Below are 14,277 nucleotides of genomic sequence, written 5' to 3' on the forward strand. Positions count from 1 at the left end.
TAGACTTCCCACGGTTCCTAAGTAAATAAATGCAATATTGCAGTGTTTTCTTTTATATAATCAGCTCTGCCCCCATCCTCATTTCAAAAGGTACAAGACATCAGGTCATTGCTGTCTGTCCAGTGTCTACCCTTTCTTTCTCGACACAACCGCCCTCTCACTCTCTCTTTCATATGGTTCCCCGAGGTTGAGCTGTGGTTGTGTTTTTTAACTAAGTACGTCCAATGTCACCATGCGTTCTATTAGCCCTGTGCATCCATTTTGCACCGGTCAAACCTCCTATTCTTGTGGTTCAGATCAACATGTTGCTAGCAGAGAAATGGCTAACCAGAGAGAGAGAGCAAGAGAGAGAAACTGTACTGCCTCCACCCGCCTTATTTTCATCTGAACTGCGTCGACCCGAGTGTGTCGGAATCATTCTTGACATGCTCCACTGCCTCTCTCCCTCTCTCTTTTTAATGTTTGATATCTCTGGAGGGAGAGAGAGGAATGAAAGACTACATGAGAGCAAGAGAGAGAATTAAAGCGGGAGTGAGAGCGAGGGAAAGTGTGCAAGAGAGAAAGAGGGAGGGGGGAAGCTGTGAGAGTGATCAGCATTTAGCCAATGAGTGCCCCCCCCCATAGATAGATGGTGTGTTGAGTGATCAGGTTGTCTGATGGACAGACTTGGGTAGCTCAGGAAAGTGTGAGATGCAGACCTGGGTCCAAATAGTATTTGAAATCTTTCAAATACTATGACTGCTTGATTGATTCTGCCTCGGTGGGTTTGCACTTTTTGGATCTATTCCATTGGTTCCATTGTGTCAGGCAGGGCCCATGCATTGGGCGACGTTGGCGACGTTGGCTAGCTAACCTCACGCGCAGAAATGCATCATCGGGACTAACGGGTGGTCTCGCACCGAAATGTGCATGTACAGGCCATCAAATCAAAGGCACTCCTTCAATATAAAGTTGTTGTTTTTTTACAAAAATTAAAATATGTGAATTTGTCACTTTCACGTGGTTGGAGTAATATGTTCAACTACTTAAGACATTGGCTCAAATCTAGCTTGTGCCTTTAGATTTTTAGAAAATTAACAACTAAGGAAGAATTTTTCACTTCTCATTGACGTCTCAAACCCCGGCCTGGTCTGTTTTGCAAGCGTTCCCGGAAGTCTTGTGATGTTACGCCCCTGGGTTTAGAAACTCTATGGCTCAATCAAGCACATCTAAAGTATTTGAAAAAGATTGAATACTATTTGAACCCAGTGCTGTGTGTGTGATGTAGCTGTTATGGTCTTCGTTCTCGCTGGGCTGTAGTTTCAAATAATTGGATGCTAAGGCTAGTCTAGCTAACACCTAAAACTCTATGCTCCTGACTTCAGAGTCTGGAATGACTCTATGATGTTGTCGGCACAATGCGTTGACAATAACGGGGGCTGTGCTTTTACTGTTTGGTTCGCCTCTGTGTCTTTATCACTCAAACACCCAGCCACACACAGCTCCCAAGCGCCGGCCGTTTAAATTACAATGGTTGGATTTTCAAATCCAAACAACGAGAGGTCTCAACCCCTGAGAAAAAAAAAAACATTTCAGAGAACTAATCAAACCTGTTGCACAATTTCTGAGTAAATATTGCATTAACAAACGGCCTCCTTTCCAGACCACTGTGGTCAAAGCTCTCCGTGCGCTATGAGTCAGGTTAGTCGAGGGGTACAGGTTAGTCGAGGTAATTTGTACATGTAGGTAGGGGTAAGTGAAATGTGAAAGAACACATTTTCTAGTGTGTGAATCTTCTGCATAGTAAGAAGTTGGCTACATTTGGTAAATCCAGCGGTGTGGTTCAGTGGCAAAAACAAACTTTTAGTTCTAAAACTAGGCCACCATTTTGTTAAATTGTTGTCAGGTTACTGTTTTGGTTGGTTGGTGTGCTGCAGTATTCTAGTCAGGGAGAGAAGGGCCTGCATAGGCCTCTGTTAATACTGCATATGTCCCAAATGGCACCCTATTCCCTATATAATGCACTACTTTCATTTTACATTTTAGTCATTTAGCAGACGCTCTTATCCAGAGCGACTTACAGTAGTGAGTGCATACATTTTCATATTTGTTCGTACTTTCAACCAGAGCCCCAGTGTAACTCGTAACGTTTTCCCCTCTTCATCTTTCAGAGATCTCCCAGACGATCCCAACGTAGAATGGAGCATCTCAATGGCCTCCTCTCTAATCCTGAAGCACATCAGAGCACACTCCATCAACCTGGTATGATGATCAACTCATCACTGAATCTCACTATTATTTCTCATCCTGAAAAATGCTAGAAAATTTGTGTAGACTGTTGTGTGTATCGGTTTTTGCACCACATTTTTCTGATCATTGTCAATAGTGTTTTGTATCTGCGTATGTCTCTCACAGGCTTCCCAAGATCCACCGATAATGAAATGAAAGAGGGCCATGTCTTTCTTTCTTTCTTTATATTAACCCCACATTACATGTAAATTAGCCTAATCCCAGATTGGTTTGTGCTGTCTGTCTTGTCAACTTCTATAGTCATTGTCATGCAAAATGATGGCAATGAGCATAGGAGTTGGCAAGACGGCGCAAATTGATCTGGGACTTGGCTACATGTAAACATCGCTCAGGAACAACATGGCTGCAGTCTGCAGCAACAGAATGTGGTTGTGGTGCTGGTTGGAGCTCGGGTCATTGTTGGCATGTGTCGTTACAGGACATTTACCAAAAGGAATTTGGGAATTGAGATCTCAACAAAAAATATATCTATGTCCTCAACCATTAGTATTCTGACAAAAGCTGAATGCAGTCTTTCTCAGATAAATAAATATGCATGAGCGGGCACAGCAGGATGCTAGCAATTTCACTTAAGAACCAAACATCTCAGTGTAGGCTATCCCACCGATCTGTGTTTTTTATCAAAGACAAAAATCTATTGGATGGTCATGTCTTCCCCATCCTGTTAAGGATAATGCACAAAGATGAACTAGATCATAAAAGAAACTACAGAAATATAATATTTCACTTTTCCCATAATATAACCTATTCCTCCTATTAGTTTACTGCTGTTAAGAGTTTTTAGCATGTTAAGTCCAAGCCTAGAATAAGCAAAGAAAGAGTTAAAGCAGATATCCACCTCTCTCCCCTTTTGGAAGTCATCGTTATTATCTGTTTGCTTTGGCAACAACGAATATTTCTAGAAACTGGTGTTTATATGTGTAATTATATATATATTTTCTCTTCCAAGTAGGGCTGGGAATTGCCAGGAACCTCACGATACGAAATTATCACGACACTTAGGTGCCGATACGATATGTATTGCGATTCTATACTGTGATTTTATTGCGATTCGATGTTCCAAACATATTGCTCACCATATGTCTTCTACAGAGGAACAAGAGAGAGCCATGAGAAAACGAGTTTTAATCAGTCATGGAAATAAAAGTGCTGAAAACGATGGAGAACAAGCTCTGAATAAGCACAAATTATATTGCGATATAGTCAAAAATGATACAGTACGATATATCATAAAAAACAATATCTCAATATGTAACTGTATCGATAGGAAACACATATTGTCCACAGATCCAGGACCTATGCCAGGAACCAGCCCTGTAGGCTACATTCCTAGACTCCATAATTATAAAGCATACACACACCACATGCTAAACATCTCGGCACACATTAACCTCCCTTCCCCCCACCCCACTATAAACACACACGCACACACACATACAAAAACACATTGTTGCATAGTTGAGAGGTCGACCAAACCCACACTCCAATGCTGGATCTGCAGATGGCCCTGCTCTCAGAAACCCACATAAAATCAATTCCTAATGAGAGTAGGGAGGAGAACTAGCGAATGAGAGAGGAGAACTGGAGAGGACACCAGTCCAACAGTAGCATCAGACTATTGTGAAATGAAATGAAGAATGTTTGGTCGTGTCATAGTCTCCCGTGATGATAAACTAATAGATGTTAAAAATGTAGTAGCTGGCCAGCGTGCACAGGAGATTTGGTTTTGGGTTCCCTCAGCAATTATTGTGATGTGTACGTAGCTACATTACAGTGTAGTAAGGTTTACACAGTGAGTGAAGAAAACACTGAAATTAGTATGATATGTTACATTTGGTATGGTTATATAAGACAGATGATTGCTTAAGGCAAGGTAAGGGTGAATGGGTGGGTGTATAACGTGAATGTCTAGCAACCCAAAGGTAACGTTAGCCACCTAGCTAGAATTCGTAACATATCATACGTTTAGCAAATTTGTAACATATTGTACTTTTTGCAAATTCGTAACATATAATACGAAATGGGTGATGGACATTCAGAAATTAATACATGCCATGTGTCTCGGATTTACGTACATAATAATATGAAATGCTCCAAGACCAGGTTGTTCTGAGCTGAGCCTCCATGGCTCTCCTCCAACACCCAGACCTCGTCTCTTGTCTGAGAAGATGAGTGTGTTGTGTTGTCCAGGTCACATCCCATGATTCCCATTAGACATAGACCCACAAGTGATGCACACTGTTTTCTCCACCATGCCAAATTCTCAGGATTTGCTGTATGGAGTTTTATTTTTGTCTCTTGGTTAAAAAAAACATTGTGGAAGTGAATGTATAAGGCCATCTGTATTTCGTCAACTTGGATTAAGTCTCCAATGAGAGCCTGTACTGAACAGGGAAGAGGAGAAGTGAAGCGTTCTCTAGCTTTCAGTCACTGATGAGAGTGGTAGAGGAGAGGGAGAGTTACTGTAGCGACTGGGAAATATGACATGGAACATCCAGAGACCATAATCCATCCATAAATTACCAGGAACCACATGACAATTCATTAGAAAACATCAACAGGTTGACAACAACAACAAACTACCTGCCCTCCAGGACACTACACCACCCGATGTCACAGGAAGGCCATAAAGATCATCAAGGACAACAACCACCCGAGCCACTGCCTGTTCACCCCGCTATCATCCAGAAGGCGAGGTCAGTACAGGTGCATCAAAGCAGGGACCGAGAGACTGATAAACAGCTTTTATCTCAAGGCCATCAGACTGTTAAACAGCCACCACTAACATTTAGTGGCCGCTGCCAACATACTGACTCAACTCCAGCCACTTTAATAATGGGAATTGATGGAAATGATGTAAAAATGTATCACTAGCCACTTTAAACATTGCCACTTAATATAATGTTTACATACCCTACATTACTCATCTCATATGTATATGTATACACTGTACTCTATATCATCTACTGCATCTTGCCATCTTTATGTAATACATGTATCACTAGCCACTTTAAACTATGCCACTTTATGTTTATATACCCTACATTACTCATCTCATATGTATAGACTGTACTCTATACCATCTACTGCATCTTGCCTATGCCGTTCTGTACCATCACTCATTCATATATCTTTATGTACATATTCTTTATCCCTTTACACTTGTGTGTATAAGGTAGTAGTTGTGGAATTGTTAGGTTAGATTACTTGTTGGTTATTACTGCATTGTCGGAACTAGAAGCACAAGCATTTCGCTACACTCGCATTAACATCTGCTAACCATGTGTATGTGACAAATAAAATTTGATTTGATTTGAACAATCCCCAATTGCATATTATCTTATTCCTAACATTTCAGAGGTTACTTTGCTGCCTTGCTACTTTCCCTTGTGAAGGCTTAAAGATGTTGACCTTTTACCCATTTGAGCTGCAGCCAGGGAAACGGAACCTTCGGGTTTAATATGGCTGGAAGGGCCATACTGTGTCCTGATAATTATTGTGTATTGTTCACTCATACAAAGTCTTTCACTGCCCAGAACTTTGGCAATGTAATTAGTTCCCAGTCCAGATTTTATTTAACTATTTGTCTCATAGGAAAACCTGGGGAAAGCAAGTAAGCGTATGTGTAAGATTTTCTTGCAAGTCAAAGTTTGTCTGCTCAGTCCTCAGTAACTATTGTTTTTTTTCTTGCCCCTCCCAACAGCTATCTCACTTCCACTGGGAAGTACCAGATGGTGAGTATTTTTTATTTGACCGAGCCCTTATCAGAAATTACACATTTAAAACCATTTGCATCAGTTACATGATATGTTGCATGTTGGTAAATGGAGTTTTGAACTACAAATCTAAACTGGTACAAGTATAAGCTCGTAAGGACAACAAGTGAGAACTGATCTAAAGCAGTGTAGTTGGAACTGGAGCCTAAGAAAAGACCGCCATCTAGTGTTGAAATTAGTGTGTGTCACTTGCACTTAGTCAGCTGGTGGCAGTAGGGAGTAGATGGGGACACAACAAACTGGGTGATATTCCTGTAATTGTAATTAGACTGAATATGAATGAAGTACCTAAAAATCCTGCAGGAACTTTATTCTTAGTCAGCCTATTCACAATTACAACAATAAAAGACAGAGGGCATTTTACAAGTGGACCTATAACTCCCCTTTATCCCTGTCGCCATTTGTCCCTTTCTCCTGACTGGATGTGAATCTATTCCCATACAACAACCCCCTCCTTCCTCTGTTACACTTGTGTTTCCGCCAACACTTTATGGCTTTGGCCTTTGTAAGATAGTGGAACCACATCATCATAGCCCCTCCTAAAGCTTTGCACTGCTCAGGCCAGGGTCCAACTTTTAAACTCCTCTTAATGTAGCAGATGGGCAGATCTCTCTCTCTCTCATTAACTCCATCTTGGCCAAGATTAATCTGCCTGACATCTGATTCAAACCTTCCTCTTACATAATATTCAGACCCTTGAACCCAGCTGTCTGGATCTTGACTCTTATTTGTGAATGAATTGTAAATGAAGTAGTTACTGCTATTACTAGATACATTATGGCTCACAGTAGAAAATATTGCATGTTTTAAGTGTTATTAGACCTATAGAGTGACACTTTCTTGATCACTGTTTTGAACAAACAAGACCATTTACCACTCTGTCACCCTGTCATCCTTTCCCTTAATCTAGGCAACAGACGAGAGAGATGTCACATTTCTATTACTATAGGATGTGAGATCAACCTGTTCATTAGAATGTTTAAAAATATATATAATTTCACCTTTATTTAACCAGGTAGGCCAGTTGAGAACAAGTTCTCATTTACAACTGCGACCTGGCCAAGATAAAGCAAAGTAGTGCGACACAAACAACAATACAGAGTTACACATGGAATAAACAAACGTACAGTTAATAACACAATAGAAAAGTCTATATACAGTGTGGGCAAATGAGGTAAGATTAGGAAGGTAAGGCAATAAATAGGCCGTAGTGGCGAAGTAATTACAATTTAGCAACTAAACACTGGAGTGATAGATGTGCAGAAGATGAATGTGCAAGTAGAGATACTGGGGTGCAAAGGAGAAAGAAAAAAAAATAACAATATGGGGATGAGGTAGTTGGATGAGCTATTTACAGGTGGGCTATGTACAGGTGCAATGATCTGTAAGCTGCTCTGACAGCTGATTTCTGCCAGGACCCTTTTATTTAATGAGGAGCATTGTTGAGAGAGGGATGTTTTTTCACGAGTTGATTAGCTGTAAACATGCCACACCCAGACCTTCAAGTGTGCTTTCACATTGGTACTCTGGGTTCGGTGTTGAGCGGGAGAAATAAGCCTCAATGTGATTCTAAAGCTTGTTAGCAAAGCTGCATACTATTCTCCCCTCTCATTTTCACTAGCTTACCTAAAGCCTCTTTTCCCCCATGAACTATTTACTGTAGATATCCACATTTCACAGTCTCCTTAAAGTATGTAAATGATCAGTGTTTTTCATAGACAGGTTGCTTAAGGCTAGCCACCACACCCTCATAGGGTTTTCCCATAATCAACTTTTACCAGTTGAATGTAGACAAAAATATAATACTTCTTTGTATTAAAAATTCTCTGAAATATTTTATTCGAAAATGCAAATTGCACAGTATGTACTTACAGTGCATTCAGACCCCTTCACTTTTTCCACATTTTGTTACATTACAGCCTTATTCTAAAATGGATTAAATAAAATAAAAAATCCTGATCAATCTACAAATAAGTCCCTATAATGATAAAGCCAAAACAGGTTTTTAGAAATTTTAGCAAATTTATAAAATATTTTAAAAAGAAACCTTATGTAAATAAGTATTCAGACCCTTTGCTATGAGAATCGAAATTGAGCTCATGTGCATCCTGTTTCCATTGATCATCCTTGAGATGTTTCTACATCTTGATTGGAGTCCACTTGTAATAATTAAATTGATTGGACATGATTTGGAAAGTCACACACCTGTCTATATAAGGTCCCACAGAGCAAAAACCAAGCCATGAGATTGAAGGAATTGTCCTTAGAGGTTCGAGACAGAATTGTGTCGAGGCACAGATCTGTGGAAGGGTACCAAACAATTTATGCAGCATTGAAGGTCCTCAAGAACATAGTGCCCTCCATCATTCCAAAATGGAAGAAGTTTATAACCACCAAGACTCTTCCTAGAGCCTGCCGGCCGGCTAAACTGAGCAATCGGGGAGGAAGAGCCTTGGTAAGGGAGGTGACCAAGAACCCGATAGTCACTCTGACAGAGCTCCAGAGTTCCTTTTTGGAGATGAGAGAGCCTTCCAGAAGGACAACCGTCTCTGCAGCACTACACCAATCAGGCCTTTATGGTAGAGTGGCCAGACGGAAGCCACTCCTCAGTAAAAGGCACATAACAGCCCGCTTGGAGTTTGCCATAAGGCACCTAAAGACTTTCAGACCATGAGAAACAAGATTCTCTGGTCTGATGAAACCAAGATGGAACTATTTGGCCTGAATGCCAAGCGTCACATCTGGAGGAAACCTGGCACCATCCCTACGGTGAAGTAGGGTGGTGGCTGCATCATGCTGTTGTGGTGTTTTTTAGTGGCGGGGACCAGGAGACTAGTCAGGATCGAGGGAAAGATTAATGGAGCAAAGTTCAGAAAGATCCCGGATCTTGAGTGCTCCAGAGCGCTCCGGACCTCTAGGGCAATGGTTCACCGTCCAACAGGACAACGACCCCAAGCACACAGCCAAGACAACGCAGAAGTAGTTTCGGGACAAGTCTCTGAATGTCATTGAGTGGCCCAGCCAGAGCCCGGACTTGAACCTGATCAAACATCTCTGGAGAGACCTGTAAATAGCTGTGCAGCGACGCTCCCCATCTAACCTGAAAGAGCTTAAGAGGATCTGCAGAGAAGAATGGGAGAAACTCCCCAAATAGAGGTGTGCCAAGCTTGTAGCGTCATACCCAAGAAGACTCAAGGCTGTAATCACTGCAAAAGGTGCTTCAACAAAGTACTGAGTAAAGGGTCTGAATACTTATGTAAATGTGATATTTCTCTTTTTTATTCTTTGTCGTTATGGGGTATTGTGTGTAGGGAAAAAACTATTTAATCCATTTTAGAATAAGGCTGTAACGTAACAAAATGTGAAAAGAGTGAAGGGGTCTGAATACTTTCCGAATGCACTGTAAATATGTGCATATTTACATAGCGCAAATTCATTTTTTGGGAAACTGGATGAAGTCAGTCTAATTATTTTGGTTTAGTTTTGTTAAAACACTCAAGGACCGGACTTGTCCAGAGCAAATTGTGAACTAATACTTTTTTCATCTTTATATCTGTAAAATACTTTAAATGCGTTTTTGGTGCATTTTTTTAAAAGAAAACACACTAAGTTGACTGTGCCTTTTAAATACCTTGGAAAATTCCAGAAAATTATGTCATGGCTTTAGAAGCTTCTGCTAGGCTAATTGACATAGAGTCAATTGGAGGTACCTGTGGATGTATTTCAAGGCCTATCATGGGAAAATCAAAAGAAATCAGCCAAGACCTCAGAAAAATATTGTAGACCTCCACAAGTCTGGTTTCCAAACGCCTGAAGGTACCACGTTCATCTGTACAAACAATAGTACACAAGTATAAACACCATGGGATCACACAGCCGTCATACTGCTCAGGAAGGAAACGCGTTCTGTCTCCTAGAGATGAATGTACTTTGGTGCGAAAAGTGCAAATCAATCCCAGAACAACAGCAAAGGACCTTGTGAAGATTCTGGAGGAAACAGGTACAAAAGTATCTATATCCACAGTAAAACGAGTCCTATATTCACATAACCTGAAAGGCCACTCAGCAAGGAAGAAGCCACTGCTCCAAAACCACCATAAAAAAGCCAGACTACGGTTTGCAACTGCACATGGAGACAAAGATAGTACTTTTTGGAGAAATGTCCTCTGGTCTGATGAAACAAAAATAGAACTGTTTGGCTATAATGACCATCGTTATGTTTGGAGGAAAAAGGGGGAGGCTTGCAAGCCGAAGAACACCATCCCAACCGTGAAGCACGCGGGTGGCAGCATCATGTTGTGGGGGTGCTTTGCTGCAGGAGGGACTGGTGCACTTCACAAAATAGATGGCATCATGAGGCAGGAAAATTATGTGGATATATTGAAGCAACATCTCAAGACATCAGTCAGGAAGTTAAAGCTTGTTCGCAAATGGTTCTTCCAAATGGACAATGATCCCAAGCATACTTCCAAAGTTGTGGCAAAATGGCTTAAGGACAACAAAGTCAAGGTATTGGAGTGGCCATCACAAAGCCTTGACCTCAAGCCTATATAAAATGTGGCAGAACTGAAAAAGCGTGTGCGAGCAAGGAGGCCTACAAACCTGACTCAGTTACACCAGCTCTGTCAAGAGGAATGGGCCAAAATTCACCCAACTTATTGTGGGAAGCTTGTGGAAGGCTACCTGAAACGTTTGATCCAAGTTAAACAATTTAAAGGCAATGATACCAAATAATAATTAAGTGTATGTAAACTTCTGACCCACTGGGAATGTGATGAAAGAAATAAAAGCTGAAATAAATAATTCTCTCTACTATTATTCTAACATTTCACATTCTTAAAATAACATGGTGATCCTAACTGACCTAAGACAGGGAATTTTTACTAGGATTAAATGTCAGGAATTGTGAAAAACTGTGTTTAAATGTATTTGGCTAAGGTGTATGTACATTTTATATCTCCGCTGTGTGCGTGTCTGCTACAGGCTTAGACAAGTCTCTGATATTTGGTTAGTTCTACATGGTCTCCTCATACTTCTGCCCACAGAACTTCTCAATTGTCACACTGCGTACCGTACCTGGGTCCAAACAGTGTTGAGCTATGCCTGGTGGGAACAAACACACACACCCAAACCTGTCGGTTCAGTTTCATGCATGTGAGACACTCCAACACGTTGCTATCCTCCCTGTTGTACCACAAACAACAATACAGGGCGCGTTTCAGGTTTACATAGAAAGCAAAGGTAAACATGACTGTAACTGTGTTTGTTAGTAGTTATCCTTAACATCTCCATCAGGATTGAAGTGTGGTGTGTCAACTTTGGACTCCACAGGTGTGCATGACAGCGTGTGTATTGAATGTACACTACCGTTCAATAGTTTGGGGTCACTTAGAAATGTCCTTGTTTTTGAAAGAAAAGCAACAACAAAAAAATGGTCCATTAAAATAACATCTAATTGATCAGAAATACAGTGTAGACATTGTTAATGTTGTAAATGACTATTGTAGCTGGAAATGGCAGATTTTTTATGGAATATCTACATAGGCGTACAGAGGCCCATTATCAGCAACCATCACTCCTTTGTTCCAATGGCACATTGTGTTAGCTAATCCAAGTTTATCATTTTAAAAGGCTAATTGATCATTAGAAAATCATTTTTCAATTATGTTAGCACAGCTGAAAACTGTGGTGCTGATTAGAGAAGCAATAAAACTGTCCTTCTTTAGACTAGTTGAGTATCTGGAGCATCAGCATTTGTGGGTTGAATTACAGGCTCAAAATGGCCAGAAACAACAAATCACTTTTTTCTGAAACTTGTCAGTCTATCCATGTTCTGATAAAAGAAAGCTATCCCATGTGAGAAATTGCCACGAAACTGAAGATCTAATAAAACGCTGTGCGCTACTCCCTTCACAGAACAGTGCAAAATGGCTCTAACCAGAATAGAAAGAGGAGTGGGAGGCCCCGGTGCATAACTGAGTAAGAGGACAAGTACATTAGAGTGTCTAGTTTCAGAAAGAGACGCCTCATAAGTCCTCAACTGGCAGCTTCATTAAATAGTACCCACAAAACACCAGTCTCAGCGTCAACAGTGAAGAGGCGACTCCGGGATGCTGGCCTTATTTTATCTTACAATTTTCCAAAAATAAAGATTTAAAGTAAGCATTTCACTGTTAGTCTACACCTGTTGATAACAAAGCATGTGACAAATCACATTTTATTTTTAATATGTCTTGGAAACCATGACAGGGAAATAAAACCAAATCATGGATTGCTGTCTTACCTTATCCATTGACTGCTTTCAGAGTAAGGAAACCAATATGTAATTTTGTAATTTGGATCAACTATCCCTTTTATAAAGATGATCACATCGAGTAGAGGGTTATTATAAAATAACCTTATGTAAAAAGGGCTGTGGTTATTGTAGCACACAAGAAACGTATATTGACATATGTCGGACTGTCTGAAATCATTTCTCATATTTTCTAAAAGAATTGACACTTTCTCAAATCACAACACTGCTGAAGCAGCTCTTTATATGCAGTGCTCAACAGAGACTTATGGAACATGTTTTGCATGAAAACTTGTCCTCCTTCCCATAATTATAAACACTCAGACAGGGTTGCAAAGTACAGGAGGCTTGCACAACCACATTCCAGTGAAGCTCAACCAGTCCTGAGGAAAGAGTGACGTGGAGATCACGCGTTGGGATTGAGTCACATGAAGAACCAACAGTCCACAATGCTGCTGTGTATCCGCATAGGAATACTGTGACTGACCTAAACCAGACCAGACCACTCTTTGCCCTCAATATATTGTACAGTTGGTCAGTTACGGAGTTCCTGGAAGGAAGTAGAATATCAAACTAGGCCCTCAGCAGCTCAATGACTGTTGGTACACTGTTCATCAACCTTAAATGAAAATGCTTGAATTCAATAATGTCACAAATATTATATTATAATTAATGCAGCTGTTTTTTTATCTCAATATCAAAACATTTCTGGGTAACAATTAAGTACCTTACTGTGAATGTTTTCAATTAAAAATGTCAAAAAGACACTAAAATAGCTTCTTAGCATGGAACAATTTCTAAAGCAAGAATTTTGTTAGGACTGTGGGAGTGGTCTGGCAGGTCAGAACTCAATCCCTCCAAAACAGGCTGAAATTTCAGGCAGTCTTTTCAAACAGCTCTTACACTAAAAGGGCATTATCATAAGTTTCACGATTTCACAGTATTATTCCAACCTCATAGTGTGGAAATATATATAAAACACAGAAAAATCATGTTTTGGACTACTGTGGGCCCGCTCAGGTCAAGTCTTTAGTCTAGATGGTGCTCAGTATGGACATGTGACAGATATAAATGGAACCTTCACACTGCAAAATCAGTGCACCTAAAAATAACTGATGATAACTGCTTGGTCAGTATGACCATCTCTATGCCTCCTCTTGAAATAAAATAGAAGGACTATAGCAACAGGAAAAGTGTGTTAAATAATGTATGAAAAGAAAAGACTGTGAAGGTTATGGAAAATGTCAGCCTTGTGTTTTAGTAGTTGCTGCTGTTACAGGACCTAACTGGCTTAACAATCTGGTTTCAGGCAGCTGTTGGCCCTGCCTGTGGAATTAATTTCATAGCCCTGCCCCTGACCCAACAATGTTAACATTTTCACAGTGCAGTGGATCCAGATAAGCAGAGCCAAAGAGCACCGTTTTACAAATTTTTTTTTTTGCCTTGTTCATTCTGAATAAACAAATGTATAACTTTGGACCTGACCTCCAACGGTGCAATCATTCACCAACTGAATCAATAGTGTAAATTCAATCCAAACATGATTTGTTATTGGGTAAGGATGATAAAGGTTAGAACTGGGTTGATCTGTACCCCATCCTGAATCAGGAGTCAAAGGAGTCGTATATTTTTTTTAATATATCTGGCCTTCAAAAAATAGATGCACTTACTTGTGGGGCAAACCAGTATTTAGTTACTATGGTGTGTTACCAAGCAACCTGTATTTACCATGCACTGTAAATAGCCTATACATTACAATCCTCAAGTTGTTCTGTCTGAAAATAGTTTGGTCCTTCATGCCTGTGTTTTTTTTTCTCATTCTGCTTTATATCTCTGAATTTCTCATTCATTTCTCATGGAGGTGCTCTGTAGAGCAAGAAAGGTACTACTGGTAGTAGTGTCAGCTTTCTCTTCAACCTG

The 14,277-nt window shown here is 40.3% G+C and overlaps 1 long non-coding RNA gene across 1 annotated transcript; it reads left to right on the forward strand.

Moving 5' to 3' along the window:
* The first annotated feature begins 2,153 nt into the window (after positions 1-2,153).
* On the forward strand, positions 2,154-5,612 carry LOC129868319 (uncharacterized). The gene is made up of 2 exons (XR_008761744.1): positions 2,154-2,241; positions 2,395-5,612. It is a non-coding gene; the product is annotated as an uncharacterized LOC129868319 (long non-coding RNA).
* The last annotated feature ends 8,665 nt before the right edge of the window (positions 5,613-14,277 follow it).

The sequence above is a fragment of the Salvelinus fontinalis genome, chromosome 13 (genome assembly GCF_029448725.1).
Source record: "Salvelinus fontinalis isolate EN_2023a chromosome 13, ASM2944872v1, whole genome shotgun sequence".
NCBI lineage: Eukaryota > Metazoa > Chordata > Actinopteri > Salmoniformes > Salmonidae > Salvelinus > Salvelinus fontinalis.